The 13,976-nt window shown below is 44.2% G+C and overlaps 1 long non-coding RNA gene across 1 annotated transcript; it reads right to left on the bottom strand.

Annotated features, from left to right (window-relative positions):
* Positions 1-535: 535 nt before the first annotated feature.
* On the bottom strand, positions 536-7,891 carry LOC147098061 (uncharacterized). The gene is made up of 2 exons (XR_015074263.1): positions 6,592-7,891; positions 536-983 (listed from the first exon to the last, which is right to left on the bottom strand). It is a non-coding gene; the product is annotated as an uncharacterized LOC147098061 (long non-coding RNA).
* Between the last annotated feature and the right edge of the window lie 6,085 nt (positions 7,892-13,976).

The following is a 13,976-nucleotide window of genomic DNA, read 5'->3' as shown; positions in this document are numbered from 1 at the left end:
TCGAACCCTTCTTCAAAACTGAAAAGAAAATAGATCGAAGGCAGGGCTGCGATCGGACAAAAGTAGTAGAAGAGACAATAAAAGGTATTCGAAGCCAGACGAGATGGTAATAGGCTGAGATTAAGTGTGAAGTGTACTGGCAGGGCAAGAGATAGCTGCCAGGTGGGAGAGCTATCCTGAATAAGGTTGCCAATCAGGAACAGTTTTCTGCTGTGGGCCCCTAGATTGAAACCATCAAACCTATTCCTTATAGGATGTTTCCAGGCAACAGACACTGCAGATTGTTGCTGTTCACACACACACTCTAAATAAGGTGCTGTACAAAGCATTTGTCTAGTGTTTCCATCACTAAGGAGCATATGCCAGAAAAACAGCTATCCACACTGCTCCTCTGTATAGGCAAAGAAACTCCCTTAAGAAGTTGCACGAACATGACCGCTACTCTTTGGACCTGCTGACTAGGTTTACCTGCAGCCATTACAGTAGGAGTTGAGACAAAAGATAGGATCTGTCAAAAATATTAAGGACAACTTGCAGTTATGTAGTGCCTTTAATATAGAAAACATCCCAAGGTGTTTATTCATTATTGGTTGTAAATGTCACAAACACATCTGGCAGCATTATCCATATATACTCTACGAGTAAAGCTTGGAGGCCGAAAGGTGAGTGAGTAGATAGATGGATTCCAATGTTGTCTATTTTTATCAACTCTAGTATTGTAAGTTGTTGGGGGCTGTTGTGAGCATTCCACTCTTATTCTATCCAAGCTGGAGCTCTGTAGTCTAATACACTTTGTTCTCCTTGTCTTAATGTTGAAATCAAGATTTATCACACTGTCTCCAGCTCAAATGCAGTCTTTCTCAGGACCTCAAAGCTGCAACTCCTTACCTACCTGCCTTCTTGCCCTTCTACAAGCTGCAGACTTTTGAAACCCAGGTTTTTTTTGTTGTTTGACTGTGGCTTCCTGATTTACCCTTGGTATCCTGTAGTGTGAGAAAATTATGAATAATATAAAATGTACACCTGTATTTATGTAGTACCTTAGGTTGAAATATCTCAAAAGCCTGCCATACACTGAATTACTTTTTCCAAATGCACTGACATACGTAGGCAAACATAGAACCCATTCTGGGAGGGTAATATCCTACACATACTAGACTCGATGAGCCGAATGGCCTCTTTTTGTGCTGTAATGACTATGACTCTGAGATGAATGACCGATCATTCTGTTCACAATGGTATTGGTTGAGCAAGGAATATTGGCCAGGACAGCGGGAAAACACACTGCTCTTTTTAAATACTGCTCTGGGAATGTGATTGAAGCTTTATAGGAGAAATATGGAGTGATTGGTCAAATAATGCTTGGAATATAATCGTTCTGTAGTGGTGGGACAATGAAAATGTCAACTTCAAAAAGACCGTCACCAGAAATGTCCCAATCTTCCACCATAACTTCAGCAGAATTTGCAGTTTACACCATTTCTTGGGTTTCTGCCAAAGTACAGTGAGAGATTGGAGAATCCCCTTGGTAATGTGGTGACCAGAACTGCACGCAGTACTCCAGCTGAGGCCTAACTAGTGTTTTATACAGTTGAAGCATAACCCCCACTGCTCTTGTACTCTATGCCACGGCTAATAAAGGCAAGCATTCCGTATGCCTTCTTAACCACCTTATCTACCTGGCCTGCTACCTTCAGGGATCTGTGGACATGCACTCCAAGGTCCCTTTGTTCCTCTACACTACTCAGTGTCCTACCATTTAATGTGTATTCCCTTTCCTTGTTAGCCCTCTCCAACCCGTATTCTGTTCTGAGTAATGGTGAGGGCGATGGTTCCTCTGGGGAGTGCAGCAAGAGTCAAGTCCACGGCACCACGAGTGGCTCAGCTGCACTGAGTGGGGGGGGGGGGGGGGGCCAGTGGAGGTAAAAGAGTGGAAGAGCAATAGTGGTAGGGGATTCGATAGGGGTGCAGACAGGCGTTTCTGTGGCTGTAGACGTGACTCCAGGATGGTATGTTGCCTCCCTGGTGCCAGGGTCAAGGATGTCAGAGTGGCTGCAGGACACTCTTGAGGTGGGAGGATGAAGAGCCAGGGGTCATTGTCCATATCGGTACCAATGACATAGGCAGAAAGAGGGATGAGGTCCTGCAGGCAGAATTTAGGGAGCTAGGAGAGAGATTAAAAAGCAGGACCTCAAAGGTAGTAACCTCCGGATTACTCCCGGTGCCACGTGCTCGTGAATACAGGAATAGGAGGATAGAACAGATGAATGCGTGGCTGGAAAGATGGTGCAGGAGGGAGGGATTTAGATTCTTGAGGCATTGGGACCATTTCTGGGGAAGGTGGGACCTGTACAAGCCGGGTCACACCTCAACAGAGCCAGGACCAATATTCTCGCGGGGAGGTTTGTTAGTGCTGTTGGGGCAGGTTTAAACTAACTTGGCAGGGGGATAGGCACCAGCATATAGGAGTAGAAAAGAGGAATAAGGTGCAGAAAAGAGTGAGTGTGTTGGATAGTACTAGAGAAGATAGTACTAGAGGCGGTATTAGTACCATATTAGATAGGAGCAGATGAAGAAAAATTCAAAAATGGGTTTAGAATGCATGTACATAAACGCACAAAGTGTGGTTAATAAGGTTGGTGAGCTACAAGCACAACTAGCTGTGTGGCAATATGATGTGGCAATAATGGAAACGTGGCTTAAAAACAGTAAGGACTGGGCACTTAATATTCAAGGGTACAAGGTGTTCAGAAAAAAGGGAGGTGGGTGGCAGTGCTGATTAAGGAAGTTGTAGTATTAGAAAGGGAGGATGTTCTTGAGGGGACAAGGACAGAATCCATTTGGTTAGAGTTGAGGAGCAAAAAGGGTCTGATCACACTATTGGGGTATTCTACAGGCCTCCAAATAGTGAGAGGGAGGTAGAGGAGCAAATCTGCAGGGAAATCGCAGAGAGATGCAAGAGCTATAGAGTGGTGATATTGGGGGACTTTAATTACCCAAATATCGATTGGGATAATGCTAAGGTAAAGGGAAAGGAGGGGGAGGAATTTCTGAAATGTGTTCAGGAGAATTTCCTTGACCAGTATGTTCTTGGCCCAACTAGGAAGGAGGCATTGCTGGATCTGGCGCTGGGGAATGAGGTGGGCCAGGTCGACCAAGTGTCTGGGAGAACACTTGGGTACGAGTGATCATCATATCATAAGATTTAGATTAGCAATGGAGAGGAGCAAGGAACAATCTAAAGTGGAACTTCTAAACTGGAATAGGGCTAACTTCAATGGGATGCGAAAGGATCTAACCAGGGTAAAATGGAACCAAAGACTGACAGGAAAAACTGTAACAGAACAATGGGTGATCTTTAAGGAGGAGATGTTCCAAGTACGGGCTAGGTACATTCCAACAAGAGGGAAGGGTAAGGGAACCAAAGCAAGGGCTCCTTGGACGACGAGGGAGATAGAGAAGATGATGAAACAAAAAAGAGGGTGTATGATGCATGTCAGGTGAATTCTTCAAGGGAGAACCAGACCAGATACAATAAGTTGAGAGGGGATGTGAAGATGAAAATAAGACTGGCAAAGAGAGAATATGAGAGTAGAATGGCAGTTAACATAAACGGGAACCCAAAAATCATCTTCTGGCATGTAAACAGTAAGCGGGTAGTAAGAGGCGGGGTGGGGCCTATTAGCGACAAAAGGTGATATATGCTTAGAGTTGCAGGGCAAGGCTAGAATACTCAATAAGTACTTTGTATCGGTGTTTACTAAGGAGGTGGATGCTGACAAAATATTGGTAGAAGTGGAAAAGGTAGAAGCAATGGAAGGGATGAAAATTGATAGACAGGATGTACTAGAAATGCTGGGTAGGCTTAGAGTGGACAAGTCGCCTGGTCCAGATGGCTTGCATTCCAGGTTGCTAAGGGAATAGGGGGCGGAGATAGTGAAAGTGCTTGCCATAATTTTCCAATCTTCCCTAGATGCGGGGGAGGTGCCTGAGGATTGGAAAGTGGCAAATGTGACACCATTGTTCAAGAAAGGGTGCAAGGACAATCCTAGTAACTACAGGCCGGTCAGTTTAACATCAGTGGTGGGTAAAGTTTTAGAAACAATAATCAAGGAAAAAATTAACGGGCATTTGGAGAGGTTTAAGCTAATTAAGGAGAGCCAACACTGGTTTGTAAAAGGAAGATCGTGTTTGACTAATCTAATTAAATTTTTTGATGAAGTAACAGAGGATTGATGAAGGGAATGCAATGGATGTTGTCTACATGGATTTTAGGAAGGTGTTTGACAAAGTACCATATAGAAGGCTGGTTAACAAAATTGAGGCTCATGGAATAGGTGGGTCAGTGGCAGCTTGGATAAGGAATTGGCTTAAGGACAGAAAACAGCGAGTTGTGGTAAATGGTGGTTTTTCAGACTGGAGGATGGTAGACAGTGGTGTTCCCCAAGGGTCAGTGCTGGGGCCACTGCTTTTTCTGAAATGACCTGGATATTGGAATACAGAGTAGAATTTCTAAATTTGCCAATGACACCAAACTTGGGGGTGTGGCAAACAGTGATGATATCAATCGACTGCAACAGGACATAGAAAGGCTGGCAGAATGGGCAGACAAGTGGCAGATGGAATTTAATACAGAGAAGTGTGAGGTGATGCATTTTGGCAGAAGGAACAGGGAGAGGCAATATACACTTAATGGCACAGTTTTAAAGAATGTGCATAGGTCCCTGAAGGTGGCAGGACATATTGAGAGAGTGGTTAACAAAGCATATGGGATCTTGGGCTTCATAAATAGAGATATTGAGTACAAAAGTAGAGAAGTTATGCTGAACCTTTATAAAGTGCTGGTTAGGCCACAACTGGAGTATTGCGTCCAGTTCTGGTCACCACACTTTAGGAAGGATGTGAAGGCCCTTGAAAGGGTGCAGAGGAGATTTACCAGAATGGTTCCGGGGATGGGGGATCTTAGCTACAAGGACAGGTTGGAGAAGCTGGATTTGTTTTCATTAGAGCAAAGGAGATTGAGGGGTGATTTGATAGAGGTGTACAAGATTATGACGGGTGTGGATAGGCTAGATGGGGAGAGGCTGTTCCCACTAGTTGATGGTACAAGGACTAGGGGACACAGATTTAAGGTTTTTGACAAGAGATAGAGGGGGGATGTGAGGAAAAACTTTTTTACACAGCGAATGGTGAGGACCTGGAACTCGCTGCCGACGGAAGTGGTGGAAGCGGAGACACCAATGTTTTCAAGGGGAGACTGGATCGGCACTAGAGGGAAATAAACTTGCAGGGCTCCGGGGATAGAGCGGGGGAATGGGACTGACTGGATTACTCAACAGAGAGCCGGCACGGACTCGATGGGCCGAATGGTCTCCTTCTGTGCTGTTATGACGCTATGACTCGTTTTCCCTCCATGTAGTGCCTAAAGCACAATTTCTGACTTGTTCTACTCTTCTCTTGTTTGTTTTTGAACTATTTTACTACAATTTCCACCTTCCCCCCTCCCCCCCTCATTTACTAGTTTAAAGTCCATGTGACTGCCCTATTTATCCTTTCTGCTCGGACCCTGGTCCCAGACCAGTTCAGGCGTATCCCGTACCAACGGTGGTTCCTTCCTGTCCCAATACTGGTGCCAGTGCCCCATGAAATGGAACCCCTCTTTTCCACATTACTCCTTTAGCTTAGTTCACTCCCCTAATCAGCTTATCTCTACGCCAATTTGCACGTGGCTTAGGTAATAACCCAGATTATAACCCTCGAGGTCCTGTTCCTTAATTTAGCTCTTAGTTCCTGGTACTCCCCAAACAGGACCTCTTGCCTAATCTTCCCTATGTTGTTGGTCCCAACATGGACCGCAATGACTGGATCCGCCCCCCTCCCTCTCCAGTATCCTTTCAAGCCAGTTCGAGATGTCCCTTACCCTGACACCAGGTAGGCAATAGACTCTTGATCCTGCTTACAAAGGATGCTATCTGCCCCCCAATTATAGAATCCCCTACAACTACTACATTCCACTTCCTCTCCTCGTCCTCCTCCCCCCCTTTGGAGAAGGAGGCTGTCCAAAGTGCCATGGTCCGCATTCTGGCTGTCCTTCCGACAGTCTTTATCCTTATCCTCACAGATAGCAAGTACATTGCACCCATTGGATAGGATCAGTTTCTGCAGATCCTCATTCCCTTTCTTACCTAGGTTCCCCCTACTCTGCACACTATCGGGCACACCAACCTCGTTCTGATCCTGCACCTCTCTACAAGGTGTGACTGAGGTCTGGAGCAAACTGTCAAGGTACTCTTCACCCTCCCTTATGTGTTGGAGTGTCTCCAACTCACACTCCAGCTCAATGACGTTGAGCCGGAGAGATTAGAGATGGAGACTTCTACTGCAGATGTGTTTGCTCAGGACAGTCTTGCTGTCCACAAACCCCCACATACTGCAGTCCAGACACACAACCTGCTCTGCCATATCTTAGTCTAACCTTTTATTTATTTAAAGTTTATAATTTAATAACGTACATTATAGTTTCCCGCTCCTAGTTTAAACCACTGTCCTAGCTTAGAGAGAAAAAAAAATATTCACCCACCAATCACCTACCTGCTCTCCTGTGACACCACTCCTTGTTGTTATAGAATTCGCCGGATTTGTACTGCCGCCTCCGCTGCTCAGATCCGCCGCGCCTCTCCTCCCGCTCTGTTTATGGTCTGCCGCCTCCTCCGCTGCTGCCGCCGCCGCTCAGGTCCGCACTGCATCTCCTCCTGCTCTGTTCATACTCTGCTGATGTAGAGAGGCGGCCCCTTTAAGGTCCGTACACAATACTCCAGCCGAGGCCTAACCAGAAATTTGTAAAGGTTAAGCATGACTTCCTTGTTTTTTGTATTCAATGCCCCTTTTTACAAAGACAAGTATTACATACGGTTTCATAACCACCTTATCACCGTGCCCTATATTAAAACAATGATTATACTTCAGAAGTAATTCATTGTGAAGCACTTTCAGATGTTCTGAAGTTGTGCCAAGTTCAATCTTTCTTTACTCATTGTTTAGTGGCTCCTTCATAATGCTAGACTCTTTCAGTACTCTGGTCCATCTATCCCTGGGATTTTATCTATTGTGTGCTTATAGAATCATAGAATGATGCAGCGCAAAAGGAGGCCATTTGACCCACTATGCCTGTCGACTGTTCATAGATTTGTGAATATGCACCCCTCTGCTCTTGCACCCCCCTCAAAATACCATTTACATCATACTGCCTCTCCATGTTGTTTCTGCTAAAGTGCACCACTTCACACTGATTTGCATCTGTCATGTGTCCAACCATTTCACCAGTCTGTCTTCCTGAAGTCTGCTCACTATTTACTATGTTACTAAGTTTTATATCATCCACAGACTTTGAAATTGTGCTCCCTATACCCAAGTCCAGGTTATTTATATATATATAACAAGAAAAGCAATGGTTCTAATACCGACCCCTGGGGGACCTTACTGCATACTTCTCTCCAGTCAGAAAAACATCTGTTCGCCACTACTCTCTGCCTCCTATCCCTTAGCCAATTATGTACCCAAGTTACCACCGCCCATATCCAAGAAGGATTGAAAGATTGTGGTCAGAGCTTCTGCAATCTCCACCCTAGCTTCCCTCAGCAACCTAGGATGCATCCTATCTGGACTGGGTGACTCGTTAACTTTGAGTGATGCCAACCTATTTAACACCTCCTTTCTATCTATTTTTATCCTATCCAATATATCTCTACTCCCCCCTCCTCTAATACGACATTAACTTTCTCCTCTTTTGTGAAGACTGATGCAAAGTACTCATTCAGTACCTCAGTCATGCCCTCTGCCTCCACAGGAACATTTCCTTTTTGGTCCCTAATCGTCCCCACCCTTCTTTTGACTACCCTTTTACTATTTATGTGTTTATAAAAGACTTTTGGGTTCCCTTTTATGTTAGCCGCTAATCTATTCTCATACTCTCCTTGCCCCTCTTATTCCTGTTTTTAGATTCCCTTCTGTACTTTCTATATTCAGCTTGGTTCTCTACAGTATTATGAACCTTACAATTGTCATAAGCCTCCTTTTTCTGTCTCATTTTAACCTCTATACATGTAATCATCCAGGGAGCTTTGCTTTGGACGCCCTAACTTTCCCCCTCATGGGAATGTTTCTGCTCTGTACCCGAATCATCTCCTCTTTGAAGGCCTCCCATTGTTCAATTACTGTTTAGCCGACCAAATTTTGATTCCAATCCACCTGGGCCAGATCCCTTTTCAACTCACTGAATTTAGCCCTCCTCCAGTTAAGTTTTTTTATGCTTGATTATACCATGTACATCATTACATAAATTTAAAACAGAAATAGAGAGTTTCCTAGAAGTAAAAGGAATTAAGGGTTACGGGGAGCGGGCAGGAATTTGGACATGAGTCTAGGTTCGGATCGGTCATGGCCCTGTGAGTAGCGGAGCGGGCCCAGGGGCCGTGTAGCCTGATCCTGCTCCTATTTCGTGCGTCTAATTCTGTTAGATTCAGGAGATGGTTCTGTGATAGTGGATTGGTGGTTAGGATCAGATCAGCCATGATCTTATTGAATGGCGGAGCAGGCTCGAGGGGCCGATTGGCCTACTCCTGCTCCTATTTCTTATGTTCTTATGTTTCCAAAACTATTCTAAACCTAAATGATATTATAATTACTGTTCCTAAATGCTCTCCCACTGAAACATGCTCCACTTGCCCCACTTCATTCCCCAGAACTAGATCCAGCACTGCTTCCTTCCTCATTGGGTTGGAAACACACTGATCAAAAAGTTCTCTTGTACACATTTCAGGAATTCCTTCCCCTCTTTGCCCTTTACACTGATACTATCCCAGTCTATATTTGATTAAGTGAAGTCCTCCATTATCACTACTCTAGTTCTTGCATCTTTCTGTAATTTGCCTGCAAATTTGCTCTTCTACCCCCTTCCCACTATTTCTTGGCCTACAGTAATAGCTCCTCTATTGTTCCTTAATTCCAACCAAATAGACTCTGTCATTGGCCCTTCAACTACATCATCCCTTTCCAATGCTATAATAGTTTCTTTGATCAATACTGTCACCCTACCTTGTTTTCCTTCCCTATCTTTCCTGAATATTTTGTAGCCAGGAATATAAGAAATAGGAGCAGGAAACATAAACATAGAAGATAGGAGCAGGAGTAGGCCATTCAGCCCCTCGAGCCTGCTCCGCCATTTAATGAGATCATGGCTGATCATCCAAATTCAGTACCCTGTCCCTGCTTTCTCCCCATATCCCTTGATCCCTTTAGCCTTAAGAAATATATCTAACTCGTTCTTGAATATATTTAATGAATTGGCCTCAACTGCCTTTTGTGGTAGAGAATTCCACAGGTTCACCACTCTCTGGGTGAAGAAATTCCTCCTCTGTCCTAAATGGCTTACCCCTTATCTTTAGACTGGTTCTGGACTCCCCCGCCATCGGGAACATCCTTCCTGCATCTAGTCTGTCTAGTCCTGTTAGAATTTTATAAGTTTCAATGAGATCCCCTCTCATTCTTCTAAACTCTAGCGAGTATAAGCCTAATCGACCCAATCTCTCTTCATAAGTCATTTGATTGTACCATGTCCTTTTCCAAAACTATTCTAAACCTAAATGATATTACTACCTTTGAGGTTCTGTTCTTTAATTTTTTTTTTCTAGCTCCTGAAACTCTGCCTGTAGGACCTCAAGCCTATGTCATTGGTTCCAACGTGGACCACAGACTCTGGCTGATCCCCTTCCCCTCGCAGAATGCCCTGCACCCATTCAGTGATATCCTTTACCCTGGCACCAGGGAGACAACACACCTTTCGGGACTCGCGTCTGCGGTTGCAGAAACGACCGTCTATACCCCTGACTATCGAAGCCCCTACAACAACTTCATTTCTGCACTTTATTGTGCCCCATTGTGCAGTGGAGTCTTCAGCAGTGGTGTGGATTTGCTTCTGACTGCAATCCTCCAAGGTGTCATCACCCTCACCAATATTCAGCTGGTGCCATACTCCCAGGGGATACCTGCACTGCCTGTCTGTTCTCCCTAGTCTGCCTGGTGGTCACCCACTCCCTCTCCTCCTGAACTCACTGTAGCTGTGGGGTGACTAGCTCCTGAAACGTGCTGTCCACGAATCTCTCAGCTTCCCGTATACACTGTTGTGATACCAGTCGCCCCTCAAGCTCAGAAACTCTCAGCTTGAGCAGTTGGTGGCACCTCCTGCAAAAGCGGTTTTCCAGGACACATGAAGTGTTCAGAATTCCCATATGGCACAGGATGTGCATGTGACAGGCCCCAGCTGTCGTGTCATGTTAGCTAACCGTTACTTCAAATTGTTTGTTTAGTTTCAAGGCTATTTAACTGTTTAGCTAATACTAAAACACTAACCAATAAACCAAATACTTAAACTAATGTAACACTTACCACCAAAAAGACTCAACAATAAACTAAATACTTATCTGTAACTTACCCACTCCGCTCCTCCTTGTGCTGCGATGCCACTTTTTAATTTTTTTTTGTCTGTTTGAGACTCCCCTCTCTTGGTCCTTCATACGGGGCCAGGTCTCCTCTCCCTCGCTCCTTTATACTGGGCCTTGGACCCCAGCTATTCACAATATATATTAATGATCTGGACGAGGGAACTAGATGTAATATCTCCAAGTTTGCAGATGACACAAAGCTGGGTGGGAGTGTGTGCTGTGAGGAGGATGCTGAGAAACTCCAGTATGATTGGGTGATTGGGCAGAAGCATGGCAGGTGCAATATAATGTGGATAAAAGCGAGGTTATCCACTTTGGTGTCAAAAACAGGAAGGCAGATTATGGCAATAGATTGGGAGAAGGGGAAGTGCAACGAGACCTGGGTGTCCTTGTGCACCAGTCGCTGAAGGTAAGCATGCAGGTGCAGCAGGCGGTTAAGAAGGCAAATGGTATGTTGGCCTTCGTAGCGAGAGGGTTTGAGTACAGGAACAAGGATGTCTTGCTGCAGTTGTACAGGGCCTTGGTGAGACCACATCTGGAGTATTGTGTGCAGTTTTGGTTGCCTTATCTGAGGAAGGATGTTCTTGCCATGGAAGGCACAAATAATGACATATGGGTATGATCTTGTGGCCATTACAGAAACATGGCTGCAGGGTGACCATGACTGGGAATTAAACATACCAGGTTATTTAACAATCAGGAAGGACAGGCAGGAAGGGAGAGGAGGTGGGGTGGCTATGTTAATAAAGGAAGGAATCACTATAATAGAGAAATGATATTGGGTCAAAGGAGCAGGATAGTGAAACAGTTTGGGTGGAGGTAAGGAATAATAAGGGGAAAAAAACACTAGTGGGTGTAGTTTATAGGCCTCCGAACAGTTGCAACTCTGTTGGACGGAGTATTAATCAGGAAATAGTTGAGGCTTGTAATAAGGGAACAGCTATAATTATGGGGGATTTTAATTATCATATTAACTGGACAAATCAAATTGGGCAGAGCAGCCTTGAGGATGAGTTCATTGAGTGTATTAGGGATGGGTTTCTTGAGCAGTATGTAACTGAACCGACCAGGGGGCAAGCAACCTTAGATTTGGTCCTGTGTAATGAGACAGGATTAATTAAAAATGTCCTAGTAAAGGATCCCCTTGGAATGAGTGACCATAACATGGTTGAATTCCATATTCAATTAGAGGGTGAGAAGGTTGGATCTCAAACAAGCGTGCTGAGCTTGAATAAAGGAGACTATGAAGGTATGAGAGCGGAATTAATTAGAGTGGACTGGGAAAATAGATTAAAGGGTAAGACGGTACATGACCAGTGGTGTACATTTAAGGAGTTATTTTACAACTTCCAAAAAAAATATATTCCACTGAGGAAAAAAGGGTGTAAAAGAAAAGATAGCCATCCGTGGCTAAGTAAAGTAATTAAGGATAGTATCCGACTAAAAACAAGGGCATATAAGGTAGCCAAATCTAGTGGGAGGATGGAAGATTGGGAAGTCTTTAAAAGACAGCAAAAAATAACAAAAAGATTGATTAAGAAAGGGAAGATAGATTATGAAAGTAAATTAGCAAAAAATATAAAAACAGACAGTAAAAGTTTCTATAGTTATATAAAAAGAAAAAGGGTGGCTAAAGTAAATGTTGGTCCCTTAGAGGATGAGACCGGGAAATTAATGGTGGGAAACATGGAGATGGCAAAAACACTGAACAATTATTTTGTATCAGTCTTTACAGTAGAGGACACTAAGAATATCCCAACACTGGACAAACAGGGGGCTCTAGGGGGGAAGGAACTAAATACAATTAAAATCACTAAGGAAGTGGTACTTGGTAAAATAATGGGACTCAAGGCGGATAAATCCCCTGGACCTGATGGCTTGCATCCCAGGGTCTTGAGGGAAGTAGCGGTAGGGATTGTGGATGCATTGGTAATAATTTTCCAAAACTCACTGGACTCAGCAAAGGTCCCGGCAGATTGGAAAACTGCTAATGTAACACCCTTATTTAAAAAGGGTAGTAGGCAGAAGGCTGGAAACTATAGACCTGTTAGCCTAACATCTGTGGTTGGTAAAATGTTAGAGTCCATTATTAAGGAGACAGTAACGGGACATTTGGATAAACATAATTTAATAGGGCAAACTCAGCATGGTTTCATGAAGGGGAAGTCATGTTTAACAAATTTGCTTGAGTTTTTTTGAGGAAGTAACATACAGGGTGGATAAAGGGGAACCAGTGGACATAGTGTATTTAGACTTCCAAAAGGCATTTGACAAGGTGCCACACAAAAGATTATTGCTCAAGATAAAAAATCACGGGATTGGGGGTAATATTCTGGCGTGGGTGGAGGATTGGCTCTCTAACAGAAAGCAGAGAGTTGGGATAAATGGTTCGTTCTCAGATTGGCAACCAGTAACTAGTGGTGTTCCGCAGGGGTCAGTGCTGGGTCCCCAACTCTTTACAATCTATATTAACGATTTGGAGGAGGGGACCGAGTGTAACATATCAAAGTTTGCAGATGATACAAAGATGGGACGGAAAGTAGTGAGTGAGGAGGACATAAAAAACCTGCAAAGGGACATAGACAGGCTAAGTAAGTGGGCAGAGATTTGGCAGATGGAATACAATACTGGAAAGTGTGAGGTTATGCACTTTGGCAGGAAAAATCATAGAGCAAGTTATTATCTTAATGGCAAGAAACTGGAAAGTACTGTAGTACAAAGGGATCTGGGGGTCCTGGTGCACGAAACTCAAAAAAGTTAGTATGCAGGTGCAGCAAGTGATTAAGAAGGCCAATGGAATGTTGGCTTTTATTGCTAGGGGGTTGGAATATAAAAACAGGGAGGTATTGCTGCAGTTGTACAAGGTATTGGTGAGGCCGCACCTGGAATACTGCATACAGTTTTGGTGTCCATACTTAAGAAAAGACATACTTGCTCTCGAGTCAGTACAAAGAAGGTTCACTCGGTTAATCCCGGGGATGAGGGGGTGGTCATATGAGGAGAGGTTGAGTAGATTGGGACTCTACTCATTGGAGTTCAGAAGAATGAGAGGCGATCTTATTGAAACATATAAGATTGTGAAGGGGCTTGATCGGGTGGATGCGGTGAGGATGTTCCCAATGATGGGTGAAACTAGAACTAGGGGGCATAATCTTAAAATAAGGGGCTGCTCATTCAAAACTGAGATGAGGAGAAACTTCTTCACTCAGAGGGTGGTAGGTTTGTGGAATTTGCTGCACCAGAAAGCTGTGGAAGCTACATCATTAAATAAATTTAAAACAGAAATAGATAGTTTCCTAGAAGTAAAGGGAATTAAGGGTTACGGGGAGCGGGCAGGAAATTGGACATGAGTCTGGGTTCGGAATGGTCATGGCCCTGTGGGTAGTGGAGTGGGCCCAGGGGCCGTGTAGCCTTGTTCTGCTCCTACTGTGTTCTAATTCTGTTAGATTTCAGGAGATGGTTTTATTTCTGTTCCTG

This window comes from Somniosus microcephalus, chromosome 30 (genome assembly GCF_052327205.1).
Source record: "Somniosus microcephalus isolate GS21.2 chromosome 30, FLI_Smic_1.0, whole genome shotgun sequence".
NCBI classification, from domain to species: Eukaryota; Metazoa; Chordata; class Chondrichthyes; order Squaliformes; family Somniosidae; genus Somniosus; species Somniosus microcephalus.
The sequence above is the reverse complement of the archived record's forward strand: the minus strand, read 5'-3'. Positions and strand labels throughout refer to the sequence as shown.